This window comes from Quercus robur, chromosome 9 (assembly GCF_932294415.1).
Source record: "Quercus robur chromosome 9, dhQueRobu3.1, whole genome shotgun sequence".
Classification (NCBI taxonomy): domain Eukaryota; kingdom Viridiplantae; phylum Streptophyta; class Magnoliopsida; order Fagales; family Fagaceae; genus Quercus; species Quercus robur.
Genome location: NC_065542.1, coordinates 47,789,810 through 47,813,787, shown reverse-complemented (window position 1 = coordinate 47,813,787; position 23,978 = coordinate 47,789,810). Strand labels below are relative to the sequence as shown.

At 42.4% G+C, this 23,978-nt stretch overlaps 1 protein-coding gene across 6 annotated transcripts in view; it reads right to left on the bottom strand.

Moving 5' to 3' along the window:
* Positions 1 to 22,518, bottom strand: part of LOC126698785 (probable disease resistance protein At4g27220) — a 171,541-nt gene extending 149,023 nt beyond the window's left edge. For 2 of the 6 annotated variants that reach the window (XM_050396221.1, XM_050396225.1), the window contains exons 1-2: positions 22,063 to 22,518; positions 21,798 to 21,979 (exon numbers count right to left, since the gene is read on the bottom strand). The gene's annotated coding sequence lies outside the window, so the exon portion shown is untranslated. The remainder of the gene's footprint in view (positions 1 to 21,797; positions 21,980 to 22,062) is intronic. The other 4 variants (XM_050396220.1, XM_050396224.1, XM_050396223.1 and 1 more) reach the window with 3 other exon arrangements.
* Positions 22,519 to 23,978: the final 1,460 nt, after the last annotated feature.

Genomic DNA, 23,978 nt, shown 5'->3' with positions numbered 1-23,978 from the left:
TCATCACTGATAATGCTAATGTGATGAAGGCTGCTGGAGCTCTTATTGAAGGTGAGTATCCCAAAATATTTTCGACAACATGTGTTGTCCACACTCTCAATCTAGGTTTGAAGGATATTTGTGCAGCAAAAAACACTGAAAAGAATGAAGTTACATATGAGGAACGTATTTGGATTATACGTATTGCTGATGATGCATCCTTCTAACGTGTTTTTATCATGAACCATTCAATGAGGTTGATAATGTTTAATGAATTTTGTCCATTAAAACTGCTCCAAGTTGCTGATACTAGATTTGCTTCGGTTATTGTCATGCTGAAAAGGTTGAAGTTGATAAAAAGATGCCTTCAAGCCATGGCTATTAGTGACTGATGAGCTTCTTATAGGAAGGATGATGTTGGAAAAGCTCAAAAAGTGAAAGATTTGATTTTAAGTGATCATCGGTAGGATGTTGTTGATTGTATCTAGGGCTGTCCATGGGTCGGTTCGGGTCGGGTTTGTGCCCAACCCGGAATCGGGTGAGAAAAAAATGCACCCGCTGCCGACCTGCCGGAGTAATCGGTTCGGGCGGTTCAGACCATCAACAGGTGGCAGGTAGGTCGATCGAAGTCATAAATCTGAGAAGACGGCGAGAAAACAGTGAAAAAACACAGATCTGGCGAATAAACACAGATTCCGGCGATAGTTATCCAGATTCTAGAGAGATTTCCCTTAGATCCAGCAAAAATATTACCGGATTTGATGAGATTTCTCTAAATCCAGTCAAAATCTCACTAGATCTAAGGGAAATATCATCGGAATCTGGGTTTCTTCGCTGGATTCTGGAAAATTATCGTAAGATTTTGGAAATTTTGGCCGAGATCTGGAAATTTTGGCTAGAATCTGGAAATCTTTCGGTCGGTTTGGGTGTTTCGAGTTTAGAGGAGGAAAACCGAAACCGACCCGCCGGGATCGGTTTCTAGTGGTGAAGACCCGCCACCGACCCGCCGGAGCAATCGGGTCGGCCAGATTCGGGTCGGGTCCGGTCCGGTCGGTTCTTCAGGTGGGTCGGGTTACCGGATCAATCTGGACAGCTCTAATTGTATCATTGAATTCACAGGACCTATTTATGATATGCTACGAAAATTTCTGTAGAAAAGAGCAAGAGTTTGGAGCAATACTTAGAAGATGAGAATGAATTAAGGATGGTGAAAATTGAGTTTGATACACTTTCAGGAGGGAGGTTTCCTGCCTTTAAACTTCTTGGACAACTTTGTTCATCCTTATGTGCTAAGAGGAATTGGAGTACATACAAATTCATTCATTCCTTAAAAAGAAACAAAATGGCTCTTGCACATGTTGAGGATTTGGTATATGTGCATTCTAATCTTCAACTCTTGTCAAGGCACCATGAGGAGTACGTAAATGCAGCAACAAAGATATGGGATATTGCAAGAGACCTTTGGAATAAGAGTGACCTACATGGAGGAGCTAGAATTTTTGAGAATGCTACCTTTACACTTGATGAACCAGAGTTGGAGGCCATGGTTATTAGGAATGCTAGCACTAGTGTTACTACTAGTGAAAGTGAAGTTCAAAATGAAACTATTGATCTTGAAAATGATGATAACATTTGTATTTGATTATCTTGAACACTAATCTTTTATTTTGTTTTAGTTTCAAACTTGTGGGTTGTATTCTAATTTCTGAACATCATGGAATGTTTTAGTTTTAAACTTGTGGGTTGCATTCTAATTTATGAACGTCATGTTTTAATTATTATCTACTATTGCTTTTAAATTGGTATATGTTTACAATTATATGAAAAAGTGTGCTTAGCAAAATATAGAAAATATGAATAAAAATATTTTCAATAATTTTTAAAAAGACATATTCTGTCGCACCCACACCTTATATTTTCAAAAATTGCCGAGTCACCACACCACACCACACCCGCACGGGCCACAGCCACATCTACACCCTCACCCGCACTTGAACCCAAACCCGAACCCCCATAGATATAGCCTCTTTTTTTAGGGACACTAATTATTAGCTAATATGGAATCTAAAGTACATGTGGTGGCATTTTTTTTCTTAGTTTGAAATACTTATGATCATATATCCTTTATCCATTCCATCATATTACAGAAGTTGGTCTAAAAATAACAAGAAGTGTGAAAATAATAATTCCCAAAATCAAATTTAATAGGATATTTTTTTTTGGATAAATATAATATCAAATCTAATAGGAAATTACGCTGTTGACAAGTAAATTCTCACGCCGTTTGATGTCCTAACTCCTATTTTTACAGGGTTGGCTCAATATTTTGTGGGACCTCATGGAAAATTTTAAATGGTACCATTTTATATATATCTAGATATTAATTAATAAAAAATATTTAACTTACTTTTTTTTTCAAGGTTTTTTTTTTTTTTTTGGTGGTAATTCTTCAACATTAATCATAGTCTGAGAATTCCAAAGGTCACATGGCAATGGCATCCGACAGGAGTAATTTCCCTTTTGCCCTAAAATGTATTGCTGTAGATTGGTCGTTAAATTATTGCTTTCTTGGTTTGTTCTCTCAATGCTCTCACTAGATTGCTACTCTGTTTTATTGTCTATTTTTAGTTCTTTTGGTAATATGATTTTTGGTCAGTTATTTTATGTGATGATTTTTTTTGTCATCTACATTCTGTTTTGGGTTTTTCATTGTGTTGGTGTATATTTTGGATCTTGAGTAGCATTCGTGATGTCATATTCTTTTGTAGTATATTAATTTTCTTTTCTTTTCTTATCTATTTTTTTAATGACAAGTTTCATTTTATGACGGTGTCTAACCTATGAAGAGGGTGACCGCCTCATCAATCAAAAAAGGGAAATTCTTTGTTTTTATGCAGATCCATTATGTTCCACAAAGGCTATGCCCTTTTTTGGATCGACATATTGTTACTATTTTCGTTTTAAAAAGTGTGTACAAGAGAAGTAGAAAACATATTTGTTACTTGGGACGTGATCAAGTCCATTTTTGTACAAGAAATAGCTAGAACTACTTTTTAATCTAATAACTCAACATAATTTTTTCCCCAGCTTGGCCCGAGCACTAGCATTGAAAAATGCTAAAGCCATATTTAAGGCATTTTTGACATTTTAGAGCACAAAAACACTTGCATCAAACAATGCTAAACCGCACTATTGCAAAATTTTTTGCAATAGTGCTACAGTACAATTCTAAACTTAGAATTGTACTGTAGCACTATGCTAAAAAATATATATATATTTTATTCCACCCCTTAGTTGAAAAAAAGTGATGATGTGAAAGAAATAATAAAGAAAGATTAAAAAAATAATATTTTAATGAAAAAGTAAAATAATAGAGTTTTTGGATGTAGGGTGTATTGTAAAATGGTATGGTATAATTGATAAAGTAACTTTTTGAGATGGTAAAATAGGATAGAGTAGCATTCTTCAATGCTGATGCTCTAAAAGCATTCACATCTAGACTTGTAAATAGCAAACTATGGTATATTTTAGCATCAAAGTACAAATAACATGCATTACCTGATCTTCTAATTACAAAACTTTTTGCAATAGTTTTACCAAATTTTTTTTTTTTTGCAATAGTGCTATGGTACTGTCTTATATGTATGACAGTACTTAGCAACTTGTAAAACTTGAACCACATATTTTATTAATTTCTCCTCTCTCTCTCTCTTTCTCTCTCTCTTTGAAATCTAAATCACTTTTCTCTATTCTCATTTCTCAAGCCAACCTCCCTCCCTCTCTCCCAACACACTTTGTCTCTGTCTTACTCACTCCTTCCTCTCTTATATCGGCATGGATATCGGCAATATTCATTATTTTGCAGCCAAATGGAGAAACACATATGGGCGATTTTTTTATTTTATTTTTTATCTTTTTGGAAATTGAGTATCATCAAAGGTGGCTAAATGGTGTAATTTTGGGTTGATCGACAACGTCAACTAGTGGTAGCAATTGAAGAATGATGTATATTTTTTAAATAAAAAATTGATTAATTTTATTTTATCTTTCTTTTCTTTTTCTTTTTGGTTTCGGTGTTGTGTGTGCGATGGCTGATGTGGGTTGAGATCGGTGGTTTGGCTTGCAGGCAGTGGGTTTGCGGTGGAGATTTCAGTGGGTTTGATCTATTGTAATTTTTTTTTCTATGGGTTTGATTCTTGGATGGGTTTTGGTATGGGTTTTTTCTATGGGTTTGATTCTTGGAGATTATAGGGGGTTTTGATTCATGTAGTGGTGGGTTTTGGTCCCGGTGTGGTATTTGGCTTGGTGGCAATGGGTTGTGTTGTGTTTGGATTGGTGGTGGTGGCAGTTGGTTATGTTGGTAATTTGTTGGGTTGATTTGGGTGATTTTGGTATGGGTTTGTTGTGATTTGTTGGGTTGATTTGTGTGGTGCAGCAGTGGTGGGGTGGTGGGTTTGGGTGGTGGTTGTGTTGTTGATGATGGTGGTGGCAGGTGGTGGTGGTGCTGTTGATGGTTGGGAGGTGGTGGGGTGGTTGGGTTTGAAGGGTGGTTGTGTTGGGTTTTGGGTTTGTTCCTGGTGGTGAGATTGAGGTTGAGAGAGACAGAGACAGAGAGGGAGAGATAGAGACAGAAAATAGAGAGAGAGAGGAGAGAGATGGTTTTGGGTTATATATTTTATTAGATAAATATATTATTATAATGTATTGTATAGGAAAATAAAAGTTGAGATTTTTTTTTTTTTTTTGACGAGAAAAAGTTGAAATATTAGATGTGTTATAAAATTGTACGGTCTAATTGATAAAATAACTTTTGAAAATAGTAAAATAAAATAGTTTGAAGATAACAAATGTAAATGCTCTTACGTAACATATTAGGTCGTCGCCTCTAAAAAAAAGAATTTTCATCTTCCAGCGGTTGTCATTCAAGATCAATTTAGATGGAAGAATGTCTTCAAGGGTTTGATCCAGTTAAAAAATGACATTAATTAATTAACCATTTCTACTGTTCTTTAAGATTTCTTCATTGGGACTTCCTTCTTTATCTTATTTCTATAATTTAAGAAAGTAAAATGCCATAAAAAGCGAACCTAGTTTTAAAAATTTATTGTAGGGTAAGTCATTTATACTTTAAATCCAAAACTTAAATCAATAACAAAACTTAGGCTTAATGGTATTATATATTTTCTTTATTACTACAAATGCCAGCTAACAATATATTTCGTGAAAGAATTTTTACTCATATGACAAGAAGTTTGAAATTAAAATAGAACAACTTAAGAACATTGGATTGTATTTTATTTGGTGAAATTATTTTTTATGTGCTCATAAGAAAGAATTGGATGGGTCACAAAGATTCATGAATAATTATTGTATGGACACAATTTGTAACGACCCATAATAACATTGGGTTCGCACGTAAAAAGACCCAAACAATATCATTTATAGAGCGTGGGTTTGAAAGGCTAGGCCTTGGTCACAAGACAGTAGTTTTCCGTGGTGTTCATACATAGTTAAATCGTGTTCGCTCTAGGAGTTTTTCTCCAGGAGGCGGGCTGGGAGGCTCTGGTTTTTGGCCATTTTTCCCAGCCTCCTTTCTCTGGATTGCTTACTTTTCCTTTTATACTAGCCTGTATCCCTTATCCAACGTCCACGTGTGGGTTCGACTTTCCAGGACTGATACTTGTCCCATCAGCCCATACCTAGAGTGGTTGGGGGTGGTTGTAAAAGCTGAAGAGTATGGCTCTGTCAGGTGCAGAGTATTGAATGGCAGTAAGGGCAGCTTTCCCTTTGTCCTTGGTCGTTATACTATCCAGCGTACCCTTCTCTATTGACATAGATATTTTAGATTTTTTCCCAAACTGTTCCTATACCGTTTTTGCCCTTCCTTCCAGGGGGACCTCGGATATGCCGAGGACAGAATCATCCTCGGCTGTGTCTTAAGACTATTTGAACTTTTATTACTTATCCTCGGCCACAACCTTCCTTGGGTCGGGCCTTGGGCCCCAATATAAAAATGGGCCAGGGCCACAACTTATTGGACCCCACAATAGCCCCTCAAAACCCTGCTGTCCGACCTCTTGGTCAGAGAGGAGGGTTTTGGTAATGCCAAGCCTTTATTACGGCTCGTTTAGCTCTGCCCTTCATCAATGTGGATGTCTCTTCATCTATCCAGGAAACATACCGGGCTACGAGACATTCCTTTGAATTCATTCATGATGCGTTCCTGCCGTTTCATTATCCGAAACGCGCCTTTAATGATTTCCCTTTACGAGACCATTTAAATTCGACGGTTATTGACAGCGTGGGGAAGTGGAGTGGGCATATTCTCGTTTTACAGAGTTTCTTGGAAATTTGGACAGATTAAATGCCTCCCGTTTTGCCCTTCATATAAGAAGGAAAGCAAGAGGTTACCTCTCTTACACAGAGACCTTTCAATCCTTTTAAAGTCTGTAAACCCTTAGCCTCCCCCAGAGTTTCCCTTATCCGCTCGCTTTCACCTTGAATTGTGATACGTCCAAGATAGGAGCGTGAATGAAGAGACCATACCCTTCCAAAAAATGCTACGTTCTTGTGAAGCTCAAACTGGCTCGGTCAGGGCAGGGATGGCAGAGACTCAAAATACTTCTTATTCTCCTTTCAGCCAAAATCCGAAGCAGGGGCTCGTCGCGTCAAACTTTTGGCGCAACTGAGCTGGGGTTACCCATTATCAGTACCAGCTGCTCTCTTATGAGCATAGCTAATATGACACCAACGTGTTAGGAGTCAGGACTGACGCGGGGACAAAGTATCCCTGCTTCTTCCTCTCTTCCTTCACTGGTGCCTCCTTTTGCCTCCCCTTCTTCTTCTTTCCCATCACCAGATCCATCCTGGTGCTTTTCCTTCTTCCTCTTCTTCTCCTCTTCCACCAAGGAAGGTTCTCCTCTCAATATGGGTGCCACTGGGGCCGAATTTGGAAAGACTTGGGAGCAGAGCTTAAAAAGATTTCTGGTTGTTTGTTTGTTTTGTTTTTTATTGATTTTGTAATTCGTTTTCTATATAGGTTGGTTTAAGCCCTTCATTGTACGCTGTAATACCACTTTATATTAATAAAAATCATCTTTGCTCTATTTTGTATATTCTATCTCTTCCTTTTGAAATGGTTATGCCGTGAATAGACGTACTATCCTGTGACTTCTTTTTTATTCTTATTCTATGAACGATGCTTAGGGCCGAGATCCCAGTTAACAAAAAGACCTTGCTCTGTGCTTATTGAAACTATCTGGCATAATAATGCCGATTTGAACAAATGATACTTTGGGCAGAAATCATTATTAAGAAGGAAAGAAAAAGATATTATGATGAGCTTATTAGAGCTGTCTGGCATAATGACGCTGACCTGAGAAAACAATACTTAGGACCGAAATCCCTTACTAAGAAAAAAGATGTTATTATGAACTTATTAGAGGTATCGTGTACAATAAGACCGACCTGAAAATGGGTTGTATACCCAAAACTTGAACGAGGTGATGGTTGAATGCTCTATGCCCTGTAGGAAGTAATCATCCGAGGATATATAACCCAAAAAATGTACAGCCCCTGTAGGTTGCTGAGTAATAAGGCGTTTCGCCATCTTCCTAATAACTTTCATAGCCTTAACCTTTTCTGGTAATTGGTCCGAGAACTGAGCGACTTAGAATTCTTCTTAAGTAGCTGACTTCTCCATAGGTTTGAGTCCGAGGACCATACAATACCTTGGTTCTGTCCAAAACTTAATTTCTAAGTAGTTGGTTTCCCCATAGGTTTGAGTTTGAGGACCATGACCATGCAATACCTTGGTTCTGTCCAAAACTTGATTTTTAAGTAGTTGGTTTCCCCATAGGTTTGAGTCCGAGGACCATGCAATACCTTGGTTCTGTCCAAAACTTGATATTTAAGTAGTTGGTTTCCCCATACGTTTGAGTCCGAGGACCATGCAATACCTTGGTTCTGTCCAAAACTTGATATTTAAGTAGTTGGTTTCCCCATAGGTTTGAGTCCGAGGACCATGCAATACCTTGGTTCTATCCAAAACTTGATATTTAAGTAGTTAGGGGAATTAACCCCTCGGCTAAGGCGTGGGACCTTGGTTTAAGGGGAATTAGCTCCTCGGCTAAGCCCCTAAAACCATCCGTGCTGCTGACGCTACGAAGCGCAGCCCCTAGTAAAGAAACATAGCCCCTAGTGGAACTTTACGCTAGAACACTATAACCGGCTGCTAGAAATAATAAGGGGACTGTCTCAACCTACCTCCTGTGCCAAAACACAAGCCTTTCCCACAGACGGTGCCAATTGTATGGACACAATTTGTAACGACCCATAATAACGTTGGGTTCGCACGTAAAAAGGCCCAAACAATATCATTTATAGAGCGTGGGTTTGAAAGGCTAGGCCTTGGTCACAAGACAGTAGTTTTCCGTGGTGTTCATACATAGTTAAATCGTGTTCACTCTAGGAGTTTTTCTCCAGGAGGCGGGCTGGGAGGCTCTGGTTTTTGGCCATTTTTCCCAGCCTCCTTTCTCTGGATTGCTTACTTTTCCTTTTATACTAGCCTATATCCCTTATCCAACGTCCACGTGTGGGTTCGACTTTCCAGGACTAATACTTGTCCCATCAGCCCATACCCAGAGTGGTTGGGGATGGTTATAAAAGCTGAAGAGTATGGCTCTGTCAGGTGCAGAGTATTGAATGGCAGTAAGGGCAGCTTTCCCTTTGTCCTTGGTCGTTATACTATCCAGCGTACCCTTCTCTATTGACATAGATATTTTAGATTTTTTCCCAAACTGTTCCTGTGGGGCCCGAAGTCTAAGGTCCTAGCCTACTTTGTATTAAGGGCCCAAAGCCTAGGCCGAGGAGCTCTACTGCCGAGGACGCGCGATGAAAGCTCCTTGAAGGCCGAAGGATGTGGCTGAGGACAATCTCACGCTCAACACCTCATAAAAACGCCTGAAGAAAAGGATAAACTCAGTATAATAGCAGTACAAACTAGAAAGCTGCCAACACCATAACGTGAGCCCAGCACCTGACAAGCCCATACCCCATACCATGCTATCCAGCTTTTCCCAACCATTCTGACGTGAAGATTGATAGGACGAGTAACTGCCCCAAACAAGGAGAAACTGACACGTAGATGAAGAAGGGAAATCGAATATTAGTATAAAAGGGAAAAAAGGAGGAAAAAGGGGGGGGGGGGGGAGAGGCCCCGGAAAAAGAAGAAAGAAGAAGGAGGAATGGAGAGAATGTGATGCTCCTCGGATTAATTCCGAGGAGTCAAACCTTCCAAACTATATTGATGCAAGGCTCAGCTATGTAGTCCAAACTCATCTTTGTATGATTGCTCATGAAACCGAGACCAGACCGAAACCCAGCGCCCAAAGGCAGGCCTTTCCAAACCCACTCTTTACAAATCATATTGTTCGGGCCCTTTACACACGAGCCCAACGTCAACCTTGAGTCGTTAAAAATCGTGTCCCTACAGTTCCTATACCGTTTTTGCCCTTCTTCTAGGGGGACCTCGGATATGCCGAGGACAGAATCATCCTCGGCTGTGTCTTAAGACTATTTGGACTTTTATTACTTATCCTCGGCCACAACCTTCCTTGGGTCGGGCCTTGGGCCCCAATATAAAAATGGGCCAGGGCCACAACTTATTAGACCCCACAATTATCAAATAGTGTTAAGGTCTTAAAATTGTGAACACTAGTCATGGATTTGATTAAAATCTTTTGGTTTGGATGATGAATTTAATTGAAAAGATATTAACAAACGCTTTTTTGTTTCAATTTTTAAAAGAATTTGGTTAGTATCTTTTCTATAAAGAATTTGATGTGTATTGTTCGATGCTTTTGCATTTTTTTTCTCCATTCCAAGTCAAATATTAAATTTTTATGCTATATTTGTTTTAGTTGTAATGAATAATAGAGCTATAAAAGGCTTTTATATTATTTAAAACAAAATTTTTGTTAATAATATATACCCGCAATGCGTGAGCTATGGCTAATTTTATCTGTATATATTATGAAAATTCAGAAAGTTAGTTATTGCTTTATTTTTACTGTCAAAAATACCCCCAAATTAATTAACCAATAATTTAAAAATAGGCTTAAAATAGTAAATTTACAAAAGAAAGTTAGTTATTACTTTTTTTTTACTATCAAAAATATTCTTACCTAAAACTTAAAAATAGAGTTAAAATAGTAAATTGACAAAAATAATAAATTCCTACTTCTACGTTGAAATGCCTTCCTATTTCTAATAAATTCATATTTCTACTCAATAGCTTAAAAAACTCCCCACGTATTTACCTTCCCTACATTTTTTGAATAGAATTTCTCATAAAAAAGAAACGTGTACAATAAAACTTCCCCACATATTATTCCTAATTGAAATAGATTTTTTGTCAGTTGCACATCAGCAACAAACACATAATACTTATCAGATTTTTATTACACCCCTAGGTTTTTTATTTATTTTTTTTATTTGAAAATTTATAATCCTAAATTATAATGAATGTAAATTTTTAAAATTTACCCAAAAAATAGAAGAGTCTTGTGCGTGCCCAGAAGCTAGTATATTTTATTGCTTAGTAGAACTGCTGGTTTCTCTCATGGGAGAACCCGAATTAAAATTCCTCTATCCCCTCTCTTTAAGAAAAAGAAAATGATGTTTAATAGGAGAATTTGCAAGATTTTTAAAATTATTCGTTCCTTATTTTGTTCATGCTTACAAACTTTTTCTTTATTTGAAGTATGTAGTTAAATAATTGAATTTACTATATTTTAATAATTTAAAATTTTGAAAAAATTTGGTAATTTAACACTGTAGTTGCACGATTTTCCTGGCCCAAACCCTATTGATCAGGCCTTGGCCCAAGGCGCAACACACAATAAATACTTGTAGAGGATGGGTCAAAGAACTTAGCCTCAGTGAGCTTAGTCGGTCTGATGCATGGAGAATATTGTTGCAGGAATAAAAACACAAGAATGGGTATTCAGCAGAAGATTCTATTTCCTGAGTGCCCAATACATTCTCCGTCCCCCTCTTTGAGGGACTCCATTACATTATATAGCTCTCTCATTCTTATCTGAATCTTACACTTGTTGATCATCTAAGCCTCCACTTGAGCACCTGTCCTATCAGACACCTTTATCACTCCCTTGTGAGTAGCAGTGGCCAAGGTAGTACTGTTCAGGGGTCTTTTCCTCATTAATGCGGCCAAGAGGGTGGTTGTGACACATTTAATGTGGTGGTAGCAGCTTTCCATGAGATATTTTGGGTTTTATTCTTTTTTATATGCTTGGAGGACGAGCTGCAGTGGTTAAGGCGAGCTCTTGGTCTGGACTTCGTAGTGCCTGAGGAGGTGTTACTCCTCGGACAGGTTTCTTTTACTGCAGTTGGGCTGGAATAATGTTTTGGCTATGACTTCTCCTCGGACACGATGCTTCTCGGACGGGCCCGTATTTAACTAGCCCATTATTTTGGGCCTGGCCCCACAATAGCCCCTCAAAACTCCGGTTTTTATCTCCTTCCAAGGAGGGAAGCGGGGTTTTGATGTCAGTGAGAGGATGGAAGTAAGGAGGGCTTGGGGCGTGCGTGCGGGCAGTTACTTTGGACGCGCTACAATTTACGAGGCGCGGCCATTTACTTCCGGAGGCTTCTTGTCCCCTTCATCCAACGGTGAGGCGTGGATCGAACGGCCATCATTATTTCTCGACTTTTTAGGCAAGATCGATCTTTTCTCTCTCCTCCCGGCTATATAAGACGTCAGACAGGCTCCCTTTTTCTTTTTTTATCCGTACATCAGAATAGAGACCTCTAGAGAACTCCAGCGCCCAGAAATCCTTGAGCACCTCCTTCCTTCAGATCTTCATAGTCGTTTCTGCGAAGCACCCTCCATAGAAGAGCTTTCCGATCACCTCATCGGTCATTTGAGAAGATATCTGTAAGTTCCGTTCGCTTTGTCGCTTCGATTTCTTCCTCGGACTTTGTTTTTCTCCTCGGTCTTTATTTTCATTCTTCCAGTACAGCTCAGATGGGTAGATTCGAAAAATTAGTAAATACTCCGGCCGCTATGGAGGCCTTTAGGGCAAAATACCACATTCCCTCGGGGGTGGGGCTGCAGTACTGTCCTCTTGAAGGAGTATTGACATGTAGAGGCGAGGGAGAAGTTGTTATCCCCATGATTGCTTTCATAGAGGGAGGGATGACACTTCCCATGCGTAGGATTACAAGGGAATACCTGTTCAACCATAGGTTGACGTCGCATTAGTGTGCCCCAAATATGTTCAAGATACTAGGCTGTGTAGATGTCTTAGACGAGCAGATGAATCTAGGCCTTACTTGGCACGATGTGGTTTATCTGTACGAGTGTCACCGCCTCGAGAGCGGAGGGTATTATCTTAAATCCCGATCCGAGGTTGTTAGATTGATCTCTTGTCTTCCAGTATCCAATAAGACCGTGAAGAATGATTTCCTTATGCTTCGGGGGAGTGGTTTGATGGTATTCATTGTCCGACTCGGGCAGGAATCCCAGGTGCGGCGTCTTTAGGGCCAATCCTTTTGGGGAAAGGGTTTAGTATTGGGGGGGTTATTTTTCTTGCTTTCTTTACAATTGGAGAATTTCATGAACTAATCCCACTTCTCTTGGACGTTTGCAGATAAAGTTCACGTCGCTCCTCGGCTAAACTTCGTGAATGTGCCGGCGCTGAACTACCTTCTGAGGTCGGAAATTTACGTTACTGAGGACGGACAGTTACGTGCGGCTCATTTGGTTCTGGGCTATCAACCTCTAAGCCGCTCTTTCCAAGCCATCGGTCACGCCATAAGGGCTGGCAGTTCGAGGTTGGCTAGGATTGACGTGTCTAAGACCGGGTTCCTAGCTCGACGTGATCTTCCACCAGTCGTACTACCCGGCGTTCGAGATCCCTATCTAGCAGAGCAACTACCTCCGCCAGTCGAGCCTGGCGTTGCTGTTCCGGTTGAGGGGCAAACCGAATCATCTCGTCTTTCCCTTGAGGAAGAGATAGACGAGTTTTATTTTGAGGAGGAAGTTCAGCAAGACCCCGTGGTTGAGCTTTCTGATCCTGAAGGAGAGCAGGACCGCAATTCCGTGGCTGGCGGTCCAATCATAATAACCTGCTCGGACGATTCCTCGGACGGAGAAGTAGGTGATATGGGAAAGTCTCTGCGAGAATTGATGTCCAGCCGAGGAAAGGGTCAGTCCTCAAAGGCGCCTGCCAAGGCACAAACCCAGGACCCTCCTCCAATCGCCCCTCAGGTCCCTACTGATCCTGGCCTCAAGGTTAACCCCGACCTCAAAAAGAAGAGGCAGGTTGACATTCCTGAGGAGGGTGAACTGGTTTCCCGACCTGCTAAGCAGCAAAAGGCTACAAAGGGACAGAGGAGTAAGAGGGCAAACTCCTCGGAGAGCAGGGATGAGGAGAACCGTGCTGAGGTGCGCGCTACTCCGCGTACATGGAGCCCTAAGTTGGAGTTAGATGGGGTTGCCATCCCCTACAATTCGTCGATCCGAGAGTACAACCGGGGCCGAGCAGGGTACGTGGCTGATGCCTTGGAGCAACCCCTACTCCTTCCTCGGGATATGGAGGCCTATAGGCGGTTCTCTCAACCCGAGATTTTCCTATCCCTCAAAAGGGATCTTGCGATGGTAAGTAGTCCTTTTACTGTTTTATTAATTTATTTAACCCTGTTAAATTCTAAATCGATCTTGTTTCGTTCGCAGATTACTCAGCAGGTATTTGTGGCTGAGGAATTTTGTCGTGATAATCGCAGTCGGGCTGAGGCTGAGGCCCAGTCTCGGACGGAGATGGAGAAAGCCTTGGGGTCCCTCAAGCACGATCACCTTGAACTCACGGAGAAGTTCAAGGAGTCGGAGAAACGGCGCAAAAGTGCAGAGGCTGGTTTGAAAAGTGCTGAGACCTAGGCGGAGGACCAGCGCAAAGAGCTATACTCGACCCAGATCAACCTTGCCACCGAGAAGCAGGCAGTGCTGGATCTTAAGACTGCTCTACAAAAAGTCGAGGATGAGCTGCGGCGGGTCAGAGAGGAGGCTCAGCTGATCCGAGAGGCCATAGAGGCTGAAAAGAATGCTGCTCGCCAGCTCGGGGTCCAAGAAACGGAGGCCAGGCTATCCGAGGAGATCCCCGAGGTGTGCAGGGACTACTGCAGCATCTCATGGGCTCAGGCCCTTAATGCTGCAGGAGTTCCTGCGGATTCGGCGCTAAGACTGCCTGAGAACGTTTTCTACCCTCAGGAGATCCGAGAGAATCCTGACGGCGTCCAAGCAGCTTCTGAGCAGGATTTGGCGGTGCCTGATGCCGTCCCCGTGCCTGACAAGTCGAAGGATCTTGCTACGGACCCCACCATCGAGGTTCCTCCTCCCCAGCCAGAGCAGAAAGAAGATCCTCCTGCCAAGGCTTAGCTTTTAGGCTTTTTAATTTTTATATTTCCTTCCTCTCTTTATTATTATTATTTTTATTTTGAATGAGAGTCGTCCTGTTTTTGCGCTCTTTTGTAAGGACCTCTCTTTTTGTATTGATCTCGGAATATTAATATAGAACGTTTCCTTCGTTTTCATGGATTCATGCTGGTACCATCCCTTTATTTAACGCTAGTAATGATACAAACGGTCAAGGTGAAGAGGATGTCATATAGCGAATTTGAATGAGGGTTGCAATGGTGCTAGACTGCGCGCACACCTTAAAATGATTTGCCTTAGGCAATAGTTTTCCAAATTGTCATAAGTAATAATTTCCCCTAAGTCTGTGGTCCGAGGATCCATGCAGGACTTAGGTTCTGTTTAAAACTATGAATAGTCGCCATAAGTGATAATTTCCCCTAAGTCTGTGGTCCGAGGATCCATGCAGGACTTAGGTTCTGTTTAAAACTTGTATAAGTTGTCATGAGTAATAATTTCCCCTAAGTCTGTGGTCCGAGGAGCCATGCAGGACTTAAGTTCTGTTTAAAACTATGTATAAATTGTCATGAGTAATAATTTCCCCTAAGTCTGTGGTCCGAGGAGCCATGCAGGACTTAGGTTCTGTTTAAAACTATGAATAGTTGCCATAAGTAATAATTTCCCCTAAGTCTGTGGTTCGAGGATCCATGCAGGACTTAGGTTCTGTTTAGAACTTGTATAAGTTGTCATGAGTAATAATTTCCCCTAAGTTTGTGGTCCGAGGATCCATGCAGGACTTAGGTTCTGTTTAAAACTATGAATAGTTGCTATAAGTAATAATTTCCCCCAAGTCTGTGGTCCGAGGAGCCATGCAGGACTTAGGTTCTGTTTAAAACTTGTATAAGTTGTCATGAGTAATAATTTCCCCTAAGTCTGTGGTCCGAGAAGCCATGCAGGACTTAGGTTCTGTTTAAAACTATGAATAGTTGCCATAAGTAATAATTTCCCCTAAGTCTGTGGTCCGAGGAGCCATGCAGGACTTAGGTTCTGTTTAAAACTATGAATAGTTGTAGATAGATCAGTAGGCAGAGGATAATCACGGAACAAAACATGGGCTAAGCCATTTTCATTAATAACAATATTTTCTGAGGTTATTTACATTCCATGGTCGAGGTACGGTTTTTTCATCCAAATCTTCTAGGTAGTAAGCGCCTATCCCGGCCACGGATGTGACACAGTATGGTCCTTCCCAATTGGGCCCCAACTTGCCCCAAGAGGGGTTTTTTGCGCTGCCGAGAATCTTCCTCATCACGAGATCACCTGGAACTAGAGGCCGCAGCTTAACATTGGCATCATACCCTTGTCTCAGCTTCTGGTGATAATAAGCCATATGAATCGTTGCTTTTTCCCTTCTTTCCTCGGCTAGGTCTAGACTTCTTCCCAATAACTCGTCGTTACCATTTGGGGTAAACGAGTTAGACCTTAGTGTGGGAAAGTTATTCTCGATTGGGAGCACGGCCTCAGCCCCATAAGTCATCGAAAAGGGGGTCTCACCGGTTGAACGTCGCGGCGTTGTCCGATAGGTCCATAAGACGTGCGGGAGCTCTTCTACCCATCTCCCCTTTGCCTCATCCAGTCTTTTCTTCAGCCCGTTCACTATGACCTTGTTCACGACCTCGACTTGCCCATTTCCTTGGGGGTAGGCGGGGGTGGAATATCGGTTAATGATCCCAAACTCGCGGCAATACTCCCTAAAGCTCTTACTATCTAATTGAAGACCGTTGTCGGAAATGAGTGTACGTGGAGTTCCGAAGCGGGTGATAATGTTCTTCCAGATGAATTTCTGGGCATCCATGTCCCTAATGTTGGCCAAAGGTTCAGCTTCCACCCATTTAGTGAAGTAATCGGTTCCGACTATCATGTATCGCTTGTTCCCCGCAGCTTTGGGGAAAGGTCCGACAATATCAAGACCCCATTGTGCGAACGGCCATGGGCTAGAGAGTGGGTTGAGAACCCCTCCGGGTTGGTGGATATTCGGGGCAAATCTTTGGCACTGATCGCACTTTTTAGCGTATTCTTGGGCCTCCCTTTGCATGTTCGGCCACCAGTATCCTTGGGTGAGTGCCCTGTGCGCCAGCGACCTTCCTCCGGTGTGACTTCCACAAATTCCCTCGTGTAACTCTTCAAGTAGAGACTCGGATTCTTCTGGATGTACGCAGAGTAGGTACGATCCAGAGTAGGAACGCCGATATAGTTTGTGGTCCTCTGATAGCCAGAACCGAGGAGCATTTCTACGTATCTTCTCGGCCTCTAGTTTTTCTTCCGGTAAGATGTTGTTTTGGAGGAAGTTCTTTATGGGGTCCATCTAGCTGGGACTCTGTCTGATCTGATGGACTTGGGCCGGGTTTCTGCTGATGGGACTTGCCTGGACTAGATCTTCAACAAGGATCATTCGTGGCAAATTATGCGCCGAGGACGTGGCAAGAGTGGCCAGCGAGTCTGCATGAGTGTTTACACTTCTGGAAATGTGCGTCAGATTGAATGACTCAAAACTCATCTGCAGGTGTTTGACTTGTCCTAGATACTCTTGCATCCTAGCATCTCTGGCTTCCAGCTCACCCATCACTTGTCCGACGACCAACCTGGAGTCCGAGAATGCTTCTATTACTTTTCTGCCTAATCTTTGAACCATTGTCATCCCTTGAAGTAAGGCCTCGTATTCGGCTTCATTGTTCGTAGCCGAAAATCCGAGCCTCAGTGATTTTTCAATGGCGGCACCGTTCGGTGATATTAAAACTATCCCAACTCCAGATCCTCTCTGGTTGGCCGCGCCATCCACGTAGACCTTCCAATGCAAGGTCCCCCCTGCTGAAATTACACCAACCGATTTTCCATCCATGCCTTTCTTCTCGGTTATTGTTTCTATAGAGGGTTCAGCAAACTCTGCTACCAGGTCTGCGAGGACCTGACCTTTGATGGAGGATCTGGGCATATATTTAATATCAAAGGCCCCCAGAAGCGCACTCCACATGGCGATCCTTCCTGTGTAGTTAGCGCTTCGAAGCACTGCTCGAAGGGGAAGCTGAGTTAGAACGATGACCGTATGCGCCTGAAAGTAATGAGGGAGCTTCCGGGTGGCATGTACTACTGCCAGAATTGCCTTTTCTAGAGGTAGGTATCGCACCTCGGCCTCATGTAGTGATTTGCTCACATAGTAAACCGGTCGCTGCACCCCATTATCATCCCGTATCAATACCAGGCTTACAGCATGGGGAGCTACAGCGATGTATGCGAACAACACCTCGTCTGCCTCAGGGCTGGACATGATGGGTGGTCGTGACAGGTATTCCTTAAACTGCTGGAAAGCCCGAACACAATCCTCCGACCATTCAAACCCTTTCCACTTATTTATCAGGAGGTAAAAAGGTCGACATCGATCCACTGACCGCGATATGAACCGGTTTAATGCTGCGATCATACCAGTGAGCTTCTGCACTTCCTTCGGGTTCCGAGGAGCCTGTAGGCTGTTTATTGCTTTGATTTGATCGGGGCTCACTTCTATTCCCCTGTGGGTTACCATGTACCCTAAAAATCTCCCCGACCCGACCCTGAATGAACATTTGGAAGCATTCAACCGCAACCGGTGTTCCCTTAAAATAGCGAAGATTTTTTCGAGGTCTTTCACGTGCTCAGACACCCTTTTACTCTTTACAACCATATCGTCTATGTAAACCTCAATGATCTTGCCCAGCTGTTGCTCGAACATCCGGGTCATCATCCTTTGGTAGGTTGAGCCTGCGTTCTTCAGCCCAAACGGCATCACCTTATAGTGATAATTTCCGATGGGCGTCATGAAAGCCGTCTTCTCTTGGTCTTCTAGCGCAAGGGGGATCTGATGATAGCCCTAGAAGGCGTCCAGGAAACTCATCCGAGGGTGACCCACGGTTGCATCCACCAACCTGTCGATTCGGGGTAGGGGGAATGGGTCCTTTGGGCACGCCTTGTTCAGGTCCGTGAAGTCCACGCAGACCCTCCACTTCCCTGTCTTCTTCCTTACCACCACCGTGTTTGCCAACCATTCGGGGTAAAAGACCTCTTTGATAGCTCCTACTTTTTCCAGTTTTGCCACCTCGTCTCTTACGGCACTAGCGTGTTCCTTTGAAGGGCGTCGGGGTGGCTGCTTCTTCGGAGTGGAAGAGGGGTTGACGTTCAGGTGGTGACAAATAAGGCTAGGATCGACTCCCGGGGCGTCGTAGGCGTCCCATGCAAACACGTCGACATTTCCTCTGAGAAATCTGACCAGTTCCTCTTTTTCTTGAGAAGGCAACTCAGAGCCGACCTGAAAAAACTTCTTCGGGTCGTTGTTGACAGCGATCTTATCTAAACTTTCACACCTTATCTCCTCGGCTAGCCCATCCCCTTGCCTGGCCGAGGAGGCTGGTTACTATAAGCTCTATGGGGTAGAGGACTCAGCAGCGGGCCGATGTAAGATGACGGCAACCATACACTTCCTGGCTACGGCCTGATCTCCTCGGATCTCTTCTACTTGTCCTCTGGATGGGTATTTTACTTTTTGGTGGAGCGTGGAGGATACGGCTTCTAGGGCGTGGATCCATGGCCTTGCAACTATTGCGGTGTAGGGTGAGTAAGCGTCGACCACGATAAAATTTACCTCCACCACCTCCGACCCAGTCTGCACGGGTAGTCGGATCTGCCCTTTTGGTGTAACAATCCTCCCTTCGAAGCTGAGAAGGGGGGAATCATAAGCTGCCAAATCTTCCGGCTTCAGGTTCAGCCCCTTGTATAGATCAGGGTACATTATCTCTACCGCACTTCCCGAGTCTACTAACACCCTTCTCACATCGAAGCCTCCAATTCTTAACGTAACCACCAAGGCATCGTCGTGAGGTTGAATAGTTCCTCTCTTATCCTCGTCCGAGAATCCCAGTATCAAAGAGCTTCGCTTTTTTGACCTCTTGGGTTCCCTATGCCTGTCCTCGGAGGGGAGCCGATCAACAGCCAGTACCCTGGGGATGGGTGGCCCAGTTCTTCCTGGTGCAGCGAGGATGACATGTATCGTTCCGGTAGGGGGTCTTAAGGACACATCCTTTCGAGACTCTTGTATTGCTTAACCGGGATGGCCGCTCGAGGGGTGCAGAAGGTGACGTAACTTCCCTTCTCGGACCAACTGATCTAGGTGATTCCATAGATTCCTGCAATCCTCAGTGGTATGCCCATGGTCCTGATGGTAGTGACAGTACAGGTCCTGGTTACGTTTAGAAGGGTCTCCGGCCATCTTTCCTGGCCATCTAAAATAGGGCTCGTTCCTTACTTTCTCCAGCACCTGTTGCACCGACTCCCTGAACACGGCATTCACTGTTTGTGGGTGGCTCTGTCCAGCCTGTCGCGAAAAATCCCTCCTCGGCTGGCTAGGGTTATACCGTTCCGACCTAAAGTCATTTGCTTTGGGGGGGACGACCTTCTCCTTTCCCCTTCCTTACAACTGATCTTCCTCCACCCTTTTGTACTTGTCGATCCTATCCATCAACTGATGAACGTCGGCAACTGGTTTACCAGTGAGGAATTTCCTTAAGCCATGTTCGGTGGGAAGGCCACTTTTGAACGTGCTGATAGCAACATCATCATGGTTGTCATCTAAGTCGTTATACGCCTCCCAATATCTATCCGAGTATGCTTTCAGGGTCTCTCCTTCGTGCATGGATAGGGACAATAGTGAACTAAGGGGTCGAGGGACTCTGGTGTTTGTGATAAAACGGGAGCAAAAAGCTTGAGTAAGCTGCTTGTAGGAGCCTATGGAATTTATCTTCAGGCTGTTGAACCACCTCATCGCCATTGATCCCAAGCTGGATGCAAAGATTTTGCACATTAGGGCTTCATTTTGCGAGTAGATTGCCATTTTCTGGTTAAACTGGCTCACATGCTCTACCGGGTCTGCTCGGCCGTTATAGATGGCGAATGCCGGTTGGTTGAAGCGTCGAGGCAGCTTAGCCCCTTCAATTCTATACGTGAAGGGTGACCTTGAAACCTGGTCCAGCGCCTTCTTCATAACATCGTTCCCCGAACCCTTGCTGGATGGGTTCTCATACTTCCGTACAGGGCGTGGTTCCCTTTCGTAGGAAAAGGTTTCACTTGGGGGGGTCCTTGACCTCCGTCGGTAACTCGCATCCTCCGCATTAGAAGACTCGTCTGAGTCAGAGGGAGATCGTTTTCGCCGCACACGTCGTAACTCCCTTTTCAGGTTATCTATCTCTCGCTGCATGGCCTGATGACTATTTCGCCTCCAGGACACGTGACTACCTGTCTGAGTGTGGCTCTGGCTCGTCCGGATAGTATGCACACTTCCCTCACGATTCCCCCTGCCGCCTGGGTTGGTGGGGTTATTTTGCCTCTGGGACTCGGCAGGTTGTGTCTGTTGGGAGTTAGCCTGGTGAGGATTCTCCTGGTGTGGGCCTAGTTCTGCCATACTCGACCATTGTGCTAGCTGATGCCCTAGTTCTTCCCACAGACGGCGCCAATTGTAGTTGCACGATTTTCCTGGCCCAAACCCTATTGATCAGGCCTTGGTCCAAGGCGCAACACACAATAAATACTTATAGAGGATGGGTTAAAGAACTTAGCCTCAGTGAGCTTAGTCGGTCTGATGCATGGAGAATATTGTTGCAGGAATAAAAACACAAGAATGGGTATTCAGCAGAAGATTCTATTTCCTGAGTGCTCAATACATTCTCCGTCCCCCTCTTTGAGGGACTCCATTACATTATATAGCTCTCTCATTCTTATTTGAACCTTACACTTGTTGATCATCTAAGCCCCTACTTGAGCACCTGTTCTATCAGACACCTTTATCACTCCCTTGTGAGTTGCAGTGGCCAAGGTAGTACTGTTCAGGGGTCTTTTCCTCATTAATGCGGCCAAGAGGGTGGTTGTGACACATTTAATGTGGTGGTAGCAGCTTTCCATGAGATATTTTGGGTTTTATTCTTTTTTATATGCTTGGAGGACGAGCTGCAGTGGTTGGGGCGAGCTCTTGGTCTGGACTTCGTAGTGCCCGAGGAGGTGTTACTCCTCGGACAGGTTTCTTTTACCGCAGTTGGGCTGGAATAATGTTTTGGCTATGACTTCTCCTCGGACACGATGCTTCTCGGACGGACCCGTACTTAACTAGCCCATTATTTTGGGCCTGGCCCCACAAACACTTTTCTTAATCCCTATCTCCGATTTTGCCATTTTTTTATTATAAATTTTTATTTTAAGGGCAGCTATTAGATCCATAATTAAGCACCAAATTAGTAACAGACTACAGTGATTACAACCGTAAAGAACCATGTCTAAGGATGAATGAGATAAAAAGCAATAAGAAGGTTACCGAATCAGAGCCGCAGGTTGTTTTAGACTCAGACAGTCACTATGCTGAGTATCAGAAAACGGGAAACAGTAGATGACATCTTGTTCTTTCCTTCCTTTCTTCCTTCTTTCGTTCTTTCTCAATTTGCTTTCCTTCTTCTTTTTCCTTCCTTGACTGTCTTGACAAATGATAAGTAGAACAAACTAAAATGAAAATTAAAAAAGAAAAAGTAAATCAGTGTAACAAACTGCAACAAAAATCAAATTGAGGAACTAAAAGGAAGTACCTCTCTTATTTTAGCAGATCAAGGATAGTGGCTATAGTAAATGAGAGCAGCAGTGACGATTAAGCTAGCTGGACTTTTCTTCTTCTTTTGAGATGTGAAGCTAAGTAAAATTAAAACGATGGAATGAGGATGATAATACAAAAAACTGCAACGAAGATTAAGGTAAAAAGTCGGGAAAATCTCACTCTTTACTATAAATTTTTTTTTTTTTTTTTTTTTTGAGAACTAGAGCAAAGCAAAACCAAACTAAGAGGATGACTGCAACGAAAATTAAAGGCGTAAAGTAGAAAGTATCAAACTCTTTTTTTTTTTTTTTTTTGAAAAGTGGAGCAAAATAAAACCAAAGTGAGAGGGTAAAGATTGACGAAACAGAAGGTGCTGCGAAAATGATTTCAGAGGACAAGAGAAACGAAGGAAAGTAGAATAGGAAAAGTCTTTTAATGGACCTCAACAGAAGAGAGTTTCTTTTCTTGCTCATTGACTTTTTGTTTTTAAATAAAAATAATAAAATTTTAACCTATATATTTTATGATAATTATTTTTTACCATCATCTTAAAACATCAATTGAATTTTTTATTTAGGTAAATTTGAATACCAAATTTTTTATTTGAAATTAAAATATTTTGCCAATTGTGCTAACTAAAACTCATCAGCTCAAAAACTTTAGATCTTAAGCACCCTTTATATTGTTATATATAAAAAATAAATTCTATAAAAAAAATTAAAAAAAAAAAACTCTCTCTCCATTTCACTTAATCTAAATCACATAATCCTATTGTTGGTCAGTTTTCTCCTGTCATCAGCCACCAAACCTAATAACTGTGTGGTTTAGGATTTTGAATTTGACAATCCAATCCTTTTCCGAGTTATCTTCCATAAGATAGAGTAATTCTACTGTACCCCCCAAAAAAAGAGGGGGTACGGTACCCACTAATAGGTAACCTGCTATACCAGGTTACTTTTTTCTCACATTTGACGGTTCTATCTTTACATTGTACAGTTTCAACATCACATGTGACAGTTCTTTCTCACATTTGGTGGTTCCCTTACTTTTTTTTCACATTTGACGGTTTCATCCTCACATTGTGCAGTTCTAACATCACATGTGACAGTTCTTTTCTCACATTTGGTGGTTCCCTTACTTTTTTTTTTCTCACATCTGACGATTTCATCTTCACATTGTGCGGTTCCAACATCACATATGACAGTTCTTTTGTCACATTAGGTGGTTCCCTTACTTTTTTCTCACACTTGACAGTTCTATCCTCATATTGTGCAGTTCCAACATCACATGTAACAGTTTTTTTTCTCACGTTGGGTGATTCTCTTATTTTTTTTCTCACACTTGACGGTTCCATCCTCACATTATGCAGTTCCAACATCACATATGACAGTTCTTTTCTCACATTTGGCAATTCTCTTACTTTTTTTTAACATTTGACAGTTTCATCCTTACATTGTGCAGTTCCAACATCACATGTGACAATTCTTTTCTCACATTTGGTAGTTCCCTTAATTTTTTTTTTTCACATCTAACGGTTTCATCTTCACATTGTGCGGTTCCAACATCACATATGACAGTTCTTTTGTCACATTAGGTGGTTCCCTTACTTTTTTCTCACACTTGACTGTTCTATCCTCATATTATGCAGTTCCAACATCACATGTGACAATTCTTTTCTCATGTTGGGTGGTTCTCTTACTTTTTTCTCACACTTGACGGTTCCATCCTTACATTATACAGTTCCAACATCACATGTGACATTTCTTTTCTCACATTTAGCGGTTCCCATACTTTTTTTCTAACATTTGACGGTTCCATCCTCACATTGTGCAGTTCCAATATCACATGTAACAGTTTTTTTCTCACATTTGGTGGTTCCTTACTTTTTCCTCACATTTGACGGTTCCATCC